This window comes from Schistocerca gregaria, chromosome 7 (assembly GCF_023897955.1).
Source record: "Schistocerca gregaria isolate iqSchGreg1 chromosome 7, iqSchGreg1.2, whole genome shotgun sequence".
NCBI classification, from domain to species: domain Eukaryota; kingdom Metazoa; phylum Arthropoda; class Insecta; order Orthoptera; family Acrididae; genus Schistocerca; species Schistocerca gregaria.
In genome coordinates, this window is record NC_064926.1 from 71,166,527 (window position 1) to 71,180,251 (window position 13,725).

Consider the following 13,725-nt stretch of genomic DNA (forward strand, 5'->3'; position numbering starts at 1 on the left):
AGAAAAACGGCCCCTTGCGTTTTCGGATCATATCACCATCATTGGCACAACCATTCCGCTACCTCAGTTGGCTGCAAAGGATTCCAATAGCTTAACACTCCCGGACTTGGAGACCCACAATGCTGACAACGTACTGCCACTACATGGGCGTCCTGTGTAAAGTGTCTCCACAGTACGCGTTCACATTACACTGGTGGTTCAAGCGTGTGCAACCAGCAATCACGAAGGTTTTCATGCAGTGTGGCAAGGAAGCAGCGGCAAGGCATCAGGACATTGCAAACTTTCAGTACTCCGTCCTTTGCGAGCTCAGTGCTCTTCCGCATCACCAGATGTCCAAGAGGGAACGTCCGCGTACTGAAGACCATCTCCTCACAAGCCAAGGCAACAAATCGTATGGCATCATGGCGCCTTTGCGAAGACAGGACCTTCTACCGAGGAATAGCTCTCCATGATCCACGCTGTATCAGACCATCGTTGTCGACCTCGTGTTTACGTCTCTACCACCACTACATCCGATGATACTCGCCAGACAACACAAGGGGCGGTGGTACCTGCCTTCGCTGACCATTAATGTCACTTTTTCTCCCCGCTACTCAGCGGATACTCACCGCTACATAGTCGACACCAATGATGTCTGCAGTCACCACGAACGAGGTGGTGGACGCGATCGACAAGTGGACAAAGCTTGAGTTCTATCACGTATTCACCACCTTAAGGCTAAGTGCAAATTGAGACGCGTATAGCACGTGTGACGTGACACGACACTACAGCGCGACACGCACGCTCCGTACGTGTCGCGGTGGTCCAACGCATATTGCAACGCGTACATATACTTCTCACGCGCCTGTTGACGACGCTCTGCGCTGACAGAGCCAAAGTGCGCGCACCCTGTTATATTTCTCAAACGATTTTACACCAACTGTTTACAGAAAATCTCTGATTTTGGCTTAGTTGTAGCGTTATATGTCAGCTTCGTGGCGAAGTGCTCGTCATCTCGCTAATGGTCATGCTTACTGTGATATACATGGTGTTACAAAAAGGTACGGCCAAACTTTCAGGAAACATTCCTCACACACAAATAAAGAAAAGATGTTAAGTGGACATGTGTCCGGAAAGGCTTAATTTCCATGTTAGAGCTCATTTTAGTTTCGTCAGTATGTATTCCAACGTGATCAAATTGTAAATTTTCACAATCAACATGTGTGGGCTGACGAGAATCCGCACGCAATTGTGCAATCACGTCGTCGACACAGATTTTCGGTTAACGTTTGGGCAGGCATTGTTGGTGATGTCTCGATTGGGCCCCATGTTTTTCCACCTACGCTCAATGGAGCACGTTATCATGATTTCATAGGGATACTCTACCTATGCTGCTAGAACATGTGCCTTTACAATTACGACACAACATGTGGTTCATGCACGATGGAGCTCCTGCACATTTCAGTCGAAGTGTTCGTACGCTTCTCAATAACAGATTCGGTGACCCATGGATTGGTAGAGGCGGACCAATTCCATGGCCTCCACTCTCTCCTGACCTCAACCCCCTTGACTTTCATTTATGGGGGCATTTAAAAGCTCTTGTCTACGCAACTCCGGTGCCAAATGTAGAGACTCTCCGTGCTCGTATTGCGGACGGCTGTGATACAATACGCCATTCTCCATGGCTGCATCAGCGCATCAGGGATTCCATGCGACGGAGGGTGTATGCATGTATCCTCGCTAACGGCGGACATTTTGAACATTTCCTGTAACAAAGTCTTTGAAGTCACGCTGGTACGTTCTGTTGCTGTGTATCTCCATTCCATGATTAATGTGATTTGAAGAGAAATAATAAAATGAGCTCTAACATGGAAAGAAAGCGTTTCCGGACACATGTCCACACAACATATTTTCCTTCTTTGTGTGTGAGGAATGTTTCCTGAAAGTTTGGCTGTACCTTTTTGTAACACCCTGTATACATTTTAGCAAGACACTACGCAAAACTCAAAAAGTTTGCAATGAAAAATAGGAGTCGCTATGATTTTGCGTTTGGTGCATATTACACCATATGTTGCTGCGTATGAAATTTAGCTAACATATTGAATTTTTGTTTAGACTCGGAAGGAGCTCTCTGTCTGCCTCCTATCTCGAGAAAATGGATCCTATGTAGCGCATTCACTCCCGTCCTCACGCCCAGGGGAGTGAAATATTCTTACATCCCTCGTATCTTCTATACCGCCCGAGACATCGGAACGACAATTTGGCGAATGATGGCACACAGGGAGGAGAGTACTTTGCCAGTTCGTAAACACACTGAACTTCCTTACCTATGACGATATACCAGAAGTTGTACTTTCTATTTTACTTTTTTCATTCCAATGACTGTAATTCTTTAAGTTATCGACAGCTAGTGAGACAAGAGTTTCCTAGTATGAAAATAAACATGAAATTTCTTCCCTTATGTAACAAACCGACACAGTGAGGTTTTTAGTAAGCTATTGAGCTCTCTGGTCGCCAATTACTTGTTTAATGAGACACTCTCTTTCAGAATTCTGTCACAGTAGTTGCAGCAAAAATTAGTTTGTGCAAATTATAGTGCGTTTTGGCTAAAGAACCTATTAACCTATCAACAAGAGATATGTAGCCGTTACTCGTAAATTGTGATGCTTCGAATGAGAAAAGGTTAACAGTTCACACAAAAATAAACCGCAAATTCTGTTGGAATTTTGGTTGAATCCCATAACCCATCGTATTTTTAACACTGAGCGACTGGAATGGAAACTTACCAAGGGATTTTATTCCTTTTCTTCATCTGAGCAGTGTTAAAGTAATGACGAGGGTACCCATCAGGCAGAATGAACGCAACGCCTTGCCAAACTGACAATGCGTGATTCGTGAATAAAACAGTTGCTATTGACAAAAGTAAACAATTGATACGTGGCACAACACAATGGTCAGTGCACCGTCAGCAGCTGAGAATAATATCAGCGACATAAATTAGGAAGCTAAGTGTGCTTTGTGAGAGGAAGAGTTCACGTCGTTCGTAAAACATTGTCATGAAAGAAGATGTGCCTTTGTCAGCATTTCGACAAAATATATACCGGGTGATCAAAAAGTCAGTTTAAATTTGAAAACTTAATAAACCACGGAATAATGTAGATAGAGAGGTAAAAATTGTCACACATGCTTGGAATGACATGGGGTTTTATTAGAACAAAAAAAAAGTATTGCTAGACGCGTGAAAGATCTCTTGCTCGCGTCTTTTGGTGATGATCGTGTGCGCAGCCGCCACTGTCGTCATGCATGGCCTCCCAGGTCCCCAGACCTCAGTCCGTGTGATTATAGGCTTTGGGGTTACCAAGAAGTCGCAAGTATATCGTGATCGACCGACATCTCTAGGGATGCTGAAAGACAACATCTGACGCCATACCTCCGGGCATGCTTTACAGTGCTGTTCACAACATTATCCCTCGACTACAGCTATTGTAGGGGAATGATGATGGTCATATTGAGCATATCCTGAAAACATTATCATCTTTGCTTTGTCTTACTTTTTTATGCTAATTATTGCTATTCTGATCAGAGGAAGCGCCATCTCTCGGACATTTTTTGAACATTTGTATTTTTTTGTTTCTAATCAAACACCATATCATTACAAGCATGTGTGTCAATTTGTACCTCTCTATCTACATTATTCCGTGATTTATTCATTTCTCAAATTTATACTGACTTTTTGATCACCCGGTATATCAAATCACCGTACTCTTTAGGATACTCATACTTTTGGAATAATACCGACTACTGCTTCATTTGTGTAGACTGTTGTGTAATAAGTTTATTAATGCTGATAGCGTGAATGCAACAACTGAAATGCATTTTATCGTCACGACAAGCCGATTAAAACATCGTTATTCGTGAGGGCTGCCTGACTGCTTCTAGATTGCACTGGAAATGTGATGTCCACATGTACGTAGTATAATGTCTCTTATTAGACTCATATCCACATAGTGATAGTGAAACTTATGTACTTCATATCTTGGACACTTTTTACCAGGAGAACAAAGGGGTCATATATGTGGAAATTACGTCTTTTCGACTTTTTGTAACAGTTCCTAGAGATACGTCAGCATAATAGGCAGCAAGTAGATAACTTTGTTTTACTTGCCTGCCTCGCTTCTACATCACATGATTTTATAATACTCCTTACTTCCTTATTCGCCGCCCTCACGATGAATCGTCTGCCCCTTCTTACGATCTGAAAACGTTGTGGAAGCAGAAGACATGCTTCCAGTGGCTAATGGCACACCAGTTACTGAACTGTGCATTGTTCTTGACAAAAGAATAAACAAAACAGATAAAGTATACAAATATATGTAACTGAAAACCATTACGAAAAGATATGAAGCGCTTAGACGGCGAGAAACTGAACACTACTCAATGACAATAAAACTCAGAATACCGTAAGGCTGATTGTTCGGATGGTCAGTACTTCCCACTACCTATATGCGCCATGCCGAAGTGAGCATATGGCAGGACTGTCTTCCCGTTCCCCGCCTCTACCCTGTGAGGTTCTCGCGAGAAACTGAACCTGTGAAGTTACAAAAACGCGCGTTTTTTTTCTTAGGATCTAGAGAACTTTATTGGGTCAAATTCACTTATTTATAAGTACACACACACACACACACACACACACACACACACTGATAATGCGCCTAAATATTTCGATAGTCGTGTGCGGTACAATGCATGGTGGCGGGACGCCTCATGAGTCTGGGCTGCTCCGCGCCACATGTGCTATAGGCGTCTTAATTTGCGCCTAGCCTTAAGCTTCCTCGTCGGACGGAGATTCCTCAGGAATTCTTTATTCTGCCTTTCCCGATACCGCCTGAACCGTCAGAGGGTGGTACGGGAATACAAGTTCCACCGCCACACCTCCAAAGTGAATTGCAGTGACGCAGTCATTGCCCTGTGGATAAATTTACTTCCTCACCAACACAGTTAGACCGCAATAGACCGGTGATGCTGTATAGTAGCATATCACAAAAAAATTTTTAGTCTAAAATTGCACACGCAACGAATGTTGTTAGTGTGCTGCTGTGTATTTACTGAACATATACATCCTACCTGTATTGACTGACAGTTGTGGACTGCACTGCTTATGTGAAGTTACTCGTGTGTCTGGCACCAGTGCAGATACAGATTCGTACAGCAGTTCGGTAGGAAGATGTCAATGCTCATGAAACAAATAAATAAACAGTGATTAATAGTTTGTTTTGGTACACCGTACCTGTAATAGATCACAATTTCAATTATTAAAATGAATAAATGTGCATTGGTGGCCCCACGTTGGGCGCCAGTGTGGGGTTCGCTGTTTTATTCAGTGGTTTGGTATTTAACTAATTTGTAAATGGAAAAGATAATCTTATTTTATTACATTGAAAAATTACTAAATAATTTTTTCTCCCGGCTAAAGATCTGATCAAGTTGCTAAAGAACTCCAGGTTAACGTCGTGTTAAAGTGTTGTCTGTAAGTTGTGTAAGTGTCACTAAAACGCAGTTCATACAACAGATTCTATACAACTATTGATTAAGATGGTAGCAGTTGTCTTCAGCAAAAAGATCATTAAAACCAGTGAATATCAGCCGCGCACAACACTGACGTATGTTACCTTAAACAATATTCTTCGCAACTCGTGGGTAATTAATTTCGGCTCCATACACCAGCTAGAAAAGTTTGTTATAACGTTCGTGCTATGAGCACTGTTTTTTAAGAACCAATCTGATTCGAATTATTTTCATTACAATGAGTTCGGAACCACCGGTGCACATTTATTTTTGCACATTTGTATTACGTTCGGCATTTATGTCTGCAGAATTACGTAATTTGAGTTTTCCGCTGAGATAATTGTTAAGATGGCGGCAGACAATTGATAGAGACTTTCTATTGTTAGAGCAAATAAGTAAATATTTAAAATGGTTATAAAACGCTAAAATCTAAATTCATATTGTGCACTATTTAGACTCCATCAAGCAAACATTTGATTTGTTTCTAAGGAAAACACAGACAAAAACGCGATACAAATCGCTATCTTCAATGGCTGCGCTCCTTGCAGCGGAAAGAAACAATTAACACAGATAATGCTTACTGAGAGAGGAATTACAGTTACAAATAATTATTCACTCATGTTTATAATAATAATGAACTCTATTTTCAAGTAATAATTAACAAATAAATACAATTTCTTAACAGACCTCAGTTTGATATGTGTCTTGCGTGCTGAACCTACAAAAGCCATCCAACGAAAGGTAAAACCAAAGGAAGACAATCGCAGATCATAAAAGGAATTTACAGTTATAATTGTCTTTGTATGATACACATCGATATGTCCAATTATATCATAGAATATTATATAAATAATTAATTCACTATTTTTTCATATGTCGAATAGATAATGTTTATAACTGTTACAGGAATAATTTCCTCTCGTCGCACTGTAGCTAAAATTTTATCACGTGGATGTTACAAAGGCAAACTGTGATTAGTGAACCAGGCAGTTCACAGAATGACAGTGATTATTTAGGCCAGTGTCCCCTAAACTACTACAATGAAAATGGGTCTCAGGTAAACTGCATTCTATGTGCAAAAAGTGGTTGCACGAAACCTGCAGAGAGGAAACGACCTGTGCAGTAATTGTGCAGAAAAGACCCGATTTAATGTGGAAGCAATCATATTATTTGCAAGTTTCCTAAATCCATTTATAAGTTTATTTTATATTTTAGTATTTGCAATCTATTAAATCTGCTTTCCGAATTATGTATTTAGCAACATTACATCATAAATCCACAAAACTAGTCTGCTTCCCGTATAACTACCATCTCATCCCGATGCTCTGTCCTTTGTTGTCCAGAAAAGTGCGTTAAAGCCGGGGAGAAATATGAGGCACATTGTACGTTGCTAAGACAATTGAGGATACGGAGTATAGAGAATCTCTCTAGTGGTGCATACGTTGGTGAAACATGATCGAAGAGTCGAACGTCACAGATATATCAAACACAGGCCTTCATCACCCGTTCCAACGAGAGTGAGCTTTCCGGAGGAAGACCTTGCAGAGTAATATCGCTAAGAATATGTGTTCTACAAGTTTTTTTTTTTTCAAAAGGAAATAGGGTTTCATATTTTTATACAATGCAGCTACATGCTCAACGCAATTTAGCTCACCATATTTTAATAACTACTCGCTTCTTTCCACAGTCTGTCGAAGAGATAACAAAAGAAACAATTATTTTTCTGACGTATCTTGCCATCCCACTCTCCATCTTCCATAAACCATGGACCCTGCTGCTGTGGGATGTCTTGCGCACCTCAACGATAAAGGTAGCCTTATCGCGGTTGCAACCATATTGGACAGCTCTCTCCTGAGAGGCCAGGCACGTAGTTTGTGCAAAGAGACAGAAGTCTTTTCAATAGTTGTAGGGACAACAGTCAAGATGATCGACTGATCCAACCATGTAACAATAGTCTTCACGGCGATACTGAGGCAATGGATTTGGAAAAGAGACATTGAAAGTAGTCTATAAGCTTTTTATTGTGACAGCAAAATCAGTGATGATTGCTTAAGTATCGAAGATATGAAATGCAGATAACGAGTAGGAAGAAAACACTTTTTAAAAAGAGAAATTTTTTAATATCAAATATAAATTTAAATATCAGGAAATATTTTCCGCAGTCATTTGTCTGAAGTGTGGCCTTGAAGAGAAGTAAAATATTTATTATAAACAGTTTATACAAGAAGGGAATAGACCGTTTTGCAATGTAGTGCTACAAGAGATTGCTGGAAATTGGATCGGTAGACAGGATAATAAATGAAGAGATGGTTAACTGAACTAGAGAGAATAGAAATTTTTGGCACAAATTGTCTAAAAGACAAGGGAGGAAAGTACGACGGGTAAAAATTTTAGAGAGAGAGAGAGAGAGAGAGAGAGAGAGAGAGAGAGAGCGCAAAGTTTTACCACAGTAAGCAGGCAAGCAGGCTCAAGTGGATGTACTTTGCAGTATTTATGAAGATGTGAAGAAACTTGAGCAAGACGTACAAGTGTGGACAGCTGCATCAAACCAGTCGTTTGATTGAAAACGAAAACAGAAGCATTCTTCTTGATTCAACGCAGGCTAATAATTTAATTATCCATAGAAGAAATCTAAAAAAAAAAAAAACACCGTGTAGTAATACACTCCTGGAAATTGAAATAAGATCACCGTGAATTCATTGTCCCAGGAAGGGAAAACTTTACTGACACATTCCTGGGGTCAGATACATCACATGATCACACTGACAGAACCACAGGCACATAGACACAGGCAACAGAGCATGCACAATGTCGGCACTAATACAGTGTATATCCACCTTTCGCAGCAATGCAGGCTGCTATTCTCCCATGGAGACGATCGTAGAGATGCTGGATGTAGTCCTGTGGAACGGCTTGCCATGCCATTTCCACCTGGCGCCTCAGTTGGACCAGCGTTCGTGCTGGACGTGCAGACCGCTCAATGGGGGACAGATCCGGAGATCTTGCTGGCCAGGGTAGTTGACTTACACCTTCTAGAGCACGTTGGGTGGCACGGGATACATGCGGACGTGCATTGTCCTGTTGGAACAGCAAGTTCCCTTGCCGGTCTAGGAATGGTAGAACGATGGGTTCGATGACGGTTTGGATGTACCGTGCACTATTCAGTGTCCCCTCGACGATCACCAGAGGTGTACGGCCAGTGTAGGAGATCGCTCCCCACACCATGATGCCGGGTGTTAGCCCAGTGTGCCTCGGTCGTATGCAGTCCTGATTGTGGCGCTCACCTGCACGGCGCCAAACACGCATACGACCATCATTGGCACCAAGGCAGAAGCTACTCTCATCGCTGAAGACGACATGTCTCCATTCGTCCCTCCATTCACGCCTGTCGCGACACCACTGGAGGCGGGCTGCACGATGTTGGGGCGTGAGCGGAAGACGGCCCAACGGTGTGCGGGACCGTAGCCCAGCTTCATGGAGACGGTTGCGAATGGTCCTCGCCGATACCCCAGGAGCAACAGTGTCCCTAATTTGCTGGGAAGTGGCGGTGCGGTCCCCTACGGCACTGCGTAGGATCCTACGGTCTTGGCGTGCATCCGTGCGTCGCTGCGGTCCGGTCCCAGGTCGACGGGCACGTGCACCTTCCGCCGACCACTGGCGACAATATCGATGTACTGTGGAGACCTCACGCCCCACGTGTTGAGCAATTCGGCGGTACGTCCACCCGGCCTCCCGCATGCCCACTATACGCCCTCGCTCAAAGTCCGTCAGCTGCACATACGGTTCACGTCCACGCTGTCGCGGCATGCTACCAGTGTTAAAGACTGCGATGGAGCTCCGTATGCCACGGCAAACTGGCTTACACTGACGGCGGCGGTGCACAAATGCTGCGCAGCTAGCGCCATTCGACGGCCAACACCGCGGTTCCTGTTGTGTCCGCTGTGCCGTGCGTGTGATCATTGCTTGTACAGCTCTCTCGCAGTGTCCGGAGCAAGTATGGTGGGTCTGACACACCGGTGTCAATGTGTTCTTTTTTCCATTTCCAGGAGTGTACTAACATACTGATTTAAATGATCTCATGCCTAGCATTTGCTTCAGAGTACCCGTACGGCGTAAGAGTATAGATGATGTTTGAGAGGGTAGACGCACTCATGATACTGAAGGCAGTCGGGGGCACCATCTCAGTATAAACAGTAGTGTCGACGGTGTTTGAGAGATAGCGCTGTTGCCGTTAATAATGGAAACAGGCGTTGCTGCATATCGGTAAATGCATCAGACCTGTAGCTTAGATACCTGTTATCATGTGCACTCTCGTCATGATGTATAGTAGTTACAATTCCTACTGTTTCGTTTTTTTAAAGTCTTAGTTACACAGTTTTAGTTAAATTACATGTTTCGATCACTCAGTATCGTGTTCAGATCTAAAACAAAGTAAATACGTACTATCTAACATTTCACAATACGTAGGAGAAAACGAATTGTTCATAAATGTGCGTCAGCAAGTCTTCTCGCCTATTCAGAAAGTCATATCAGCGTACTGTGCTTTGCAACTGCCTTCAGTGTTTTAAATAGGTGTATGCTGGAGGTAGGGGAGGGAGGGGAAGTGAAAGAGGAATGGGGTTTAGGTGATTGGGGGAGAGGAAAGGAAGCAATGGGGTGATGGTGGGGATGTCATGAGTTTAACAAGAGGGGTCTTGCTAAAATTATAGAAATTATAATTATGTAAAAAGTCTCGTTGAACTACTAATAATGTGGGGAAATGAGCACGTAAAATGTTAACGTCATAAACTTGTAAACTTATAAAATAGAGTGAGGAGGATTGAGAACGATGAAAGAAGGCATGGGGGGGGGGGGGGAGGGGTAACAAGAGAAGGTCTTATATTGAAAATGCAAAATAACTCAATTATCTAAAAATACCAGAAAGATAGAGCAAAGGATATGGAAAAATGTAAAAAAAAGGTGATACAATAGTAGATTATAAAATTGGAAATAAAGTAATTAAAAGTGTGGAAATTTGAAAGCATAAAACCACCAGGTCTTATTAAGAAAATATCAAAAATGAAATTGTATAATAATGGTTTTGTTAAAATATTAAAGGCATTGGCCTACACCCCGGGGGAGCCTGTAACCCCTAGAGGGCGCGTCTCCGAGTGGCGGATAGGGTAATTCCTCCTAGATGTGGGCGGTCAGACCAACAGGCTCAGCAGCGTCTCATCCACAGTGGGCTACTGCTAACAGCGTCTGTCTCCATATTAGGAGGCGCTGACATTTTGGGGGAAGGCAACGGAATACTGTCCCTCCAGAATTCCTACAGAACCACATGGATGGATACATTTATTTCTAAATGTTTCGGTGTTTTAAATAGTTCCCCAGTGGGATCTCCGGGAGGGGGGGGGGGACAGTTCTGAATGGATCCACGTCAAAGATGAACACAAAGAAGAAAATTAATATTGGAACCTGGAATGTTCGAAGTATGTATGAAACAGGAAAAGTAGCAAATGTTATCGAAGAAATGACACGACGAAGTGCTGATATACTTGGTATAGCAGAATCTTGGTGGCCTGACAGTGGAATGTGTTCTGCAGCTGGATGTACACTGTTTTATTCTGGGAATCTGGAAGGAGATCATAGAAGAGGAGTGGGCGTTATTGCCTCATAGCGCTATTCCAAGAGCGTTACGGATTTTGTGCTACTTTCCGATAGAGTTGCCTTGTTTAAACTCAGTGCCAAACCAGTTAACCTCAATATTATTCAAGTATATGCAGATGCAGATGAGCAAGAATTGGACTAAGTCAAATAAGTATTTATCCTTACCAAACATCAAGAAATTAAAATAATAATAGGAAATTTCAATGACAAGCTGGGACATGGCACATATGAGGACCTCGTAGGTCCTTTTGGTTTAGGAACACGAACTAGAGAGTAGCTCGTGTGCAATTCTTCCAAGAAGAAAACATAAAAGTCACTAATGCATTGTTCAAATCACCACGAGGACGACTTTATACATGTAAATCTCCAGCTGACAACAAAGACATCATAGTCAGTAACCAGAGAGACCATATTTTAATTAATAAGATTTGGAACTTCAGTTACAAGAGCATACACTTACCCTGGAGGAAATGTTCAATCTGACCATACACTACTAGTAGCTTCTCTAAAAACAAAACTTGTAAAACACAAGAAATCAAATCAACAAAGGAAGATAGATTATGAAAAACTCAAACAGCCTGAACTAAGAAGTAAAGTTCGCAAGAACATCAACAATAAAATAGTGACAATAAAACATTACCAGAATATGGGAAGAGATGAAAAACATTATGCTAACCATAACTAGAGAAAAAATAGGATATAAAACAAAAGATCGAAAACTGAAATGGACGACTGATGAAATTCTTTCATTGATAGACTAACGGCGAAGGTATAAAACCCAGTTAGATCAAACTAAGTACAATAATATACAGAAACTCGTAAGATCAAATATTAGAACAGCAAGAAACGAACGGCTACAACATGAATGTGAAGAAATTGAAAGCTTGCAAGCTTCACATGACGATTTCAACTTACATAAAAAGTTAAAACAAAATACTGGGATGTATAGAAGAAAAAGCATCTCCATCTTAACAAAAAAAAGTAGTTCTAGATACCATTGAGAAGAAAGAGATATGGGAAGATTACATTAAGAACCTCTTTTCAGATGATAGACCAAATGTTGAGACTTCTAGGCACAACAATTTGAATAGGACGTCCAATCATGAAAGAAGAAACCGAGAAAGCCATCAAAAACTCAAAAACCAATAAAGCCACAGGGCCTGATGAAATTCCATTCGAACTTATTAAACTCCTTGATGAAGAAGGTATCAAAGTCTTACAGAAACTGTTTAACAAAATGTACGACACTGGTCATTACCCTGAGGAATGGCTATTATCAACTTTCATTCCCTTACCAAAGAGGAGAAATGCGAGGAGATGTGAAGATCACAGATTTATTAGTCTTATGAGCCATTCTCTGACAATATTTCTGAGAGGCATCCATCAAAAGGCTATACGAAAAATGTGAGAAATTCATTACTGAGACACAGTTTGGATTTAGGAATGGTTTAGGTGCAAGAGAAGCAACAGCACACTACAAGTTCTACTATAAAACTGCTATGATCAGGGTAAAAATGTAGGGCTCTGTTTTATTGACTACGAAAAAGCATTCGATAGAGTACAACATCATAAACTCGTGGAACTTCTCAAAAGAATTGATATAGATGAGAAAGATATCCACTGTATGGAGAATTTATATAGGAATCAGACAGCGCACGTTAAATTTAATAATAAGGTCACAGATTTGGCCAATACATGTAGAGGAGTCCGACAAAGTTGCATACTGTAAACCCCTGTTATTTAACTTTTAAAGTATTTTTCAGGAGGCGCTTGATGATGTAGAAAAAGGCATAAAGGTTAACGTAGTGTATATCAACAACATTCGCTATGCTGATATTGATAGCTGATAATTTAGATGACGTTAAACAATTCGTCAACATAGTAGGAGATCACAACAGTACTCCAGTACAGGTCTGAATATTAACATCAATAAGACTAATTTTATGACTGTTAGTGAGACTCATTTAAAGATGCAAATCTATGATTTAAAGGGTCTGGAAGACAAAGGGTCAACAAGTTTAAATACCTTGGAACCTGGCTTTGAGAAGACTGGCGAACAGGCTTGGAAGTAAAATGTCGCATAGAGAACGTCCGAAACACCTTCATAAAATTTAAGAATATTCTTACAAGCAGAGACCTAGTCCTTAATCTTAGAGACCGACTTGTAAAGTGCTACATCTGGTCTGTGCTTCTATATGGCTCTGAAGGAAGGACACTGAATATGACAACAACGAAGAAGTTTGAGGCATTTGAAATGTGGACTTATCGTAGAATGCTTAAAATACCATGGACTGCAAGAGTAACCAACGCCGAAGTACTGACACGAATGAACAAGCAGCTAGAAATGTTTACAGTGCTTAAAAGAAGAAAAACTGCATAACTAGGACATATATCACGGAACCCAAATATATACTTCAAATGGTTCTAATGGCTCTGAGCACTATCGGACTTAAGTTCTGAGGTTATCAGTCCCCCAGAACTTAAAACTACTTAAACCTAACTAACCCAAGGACATCACACACATCCATGCCC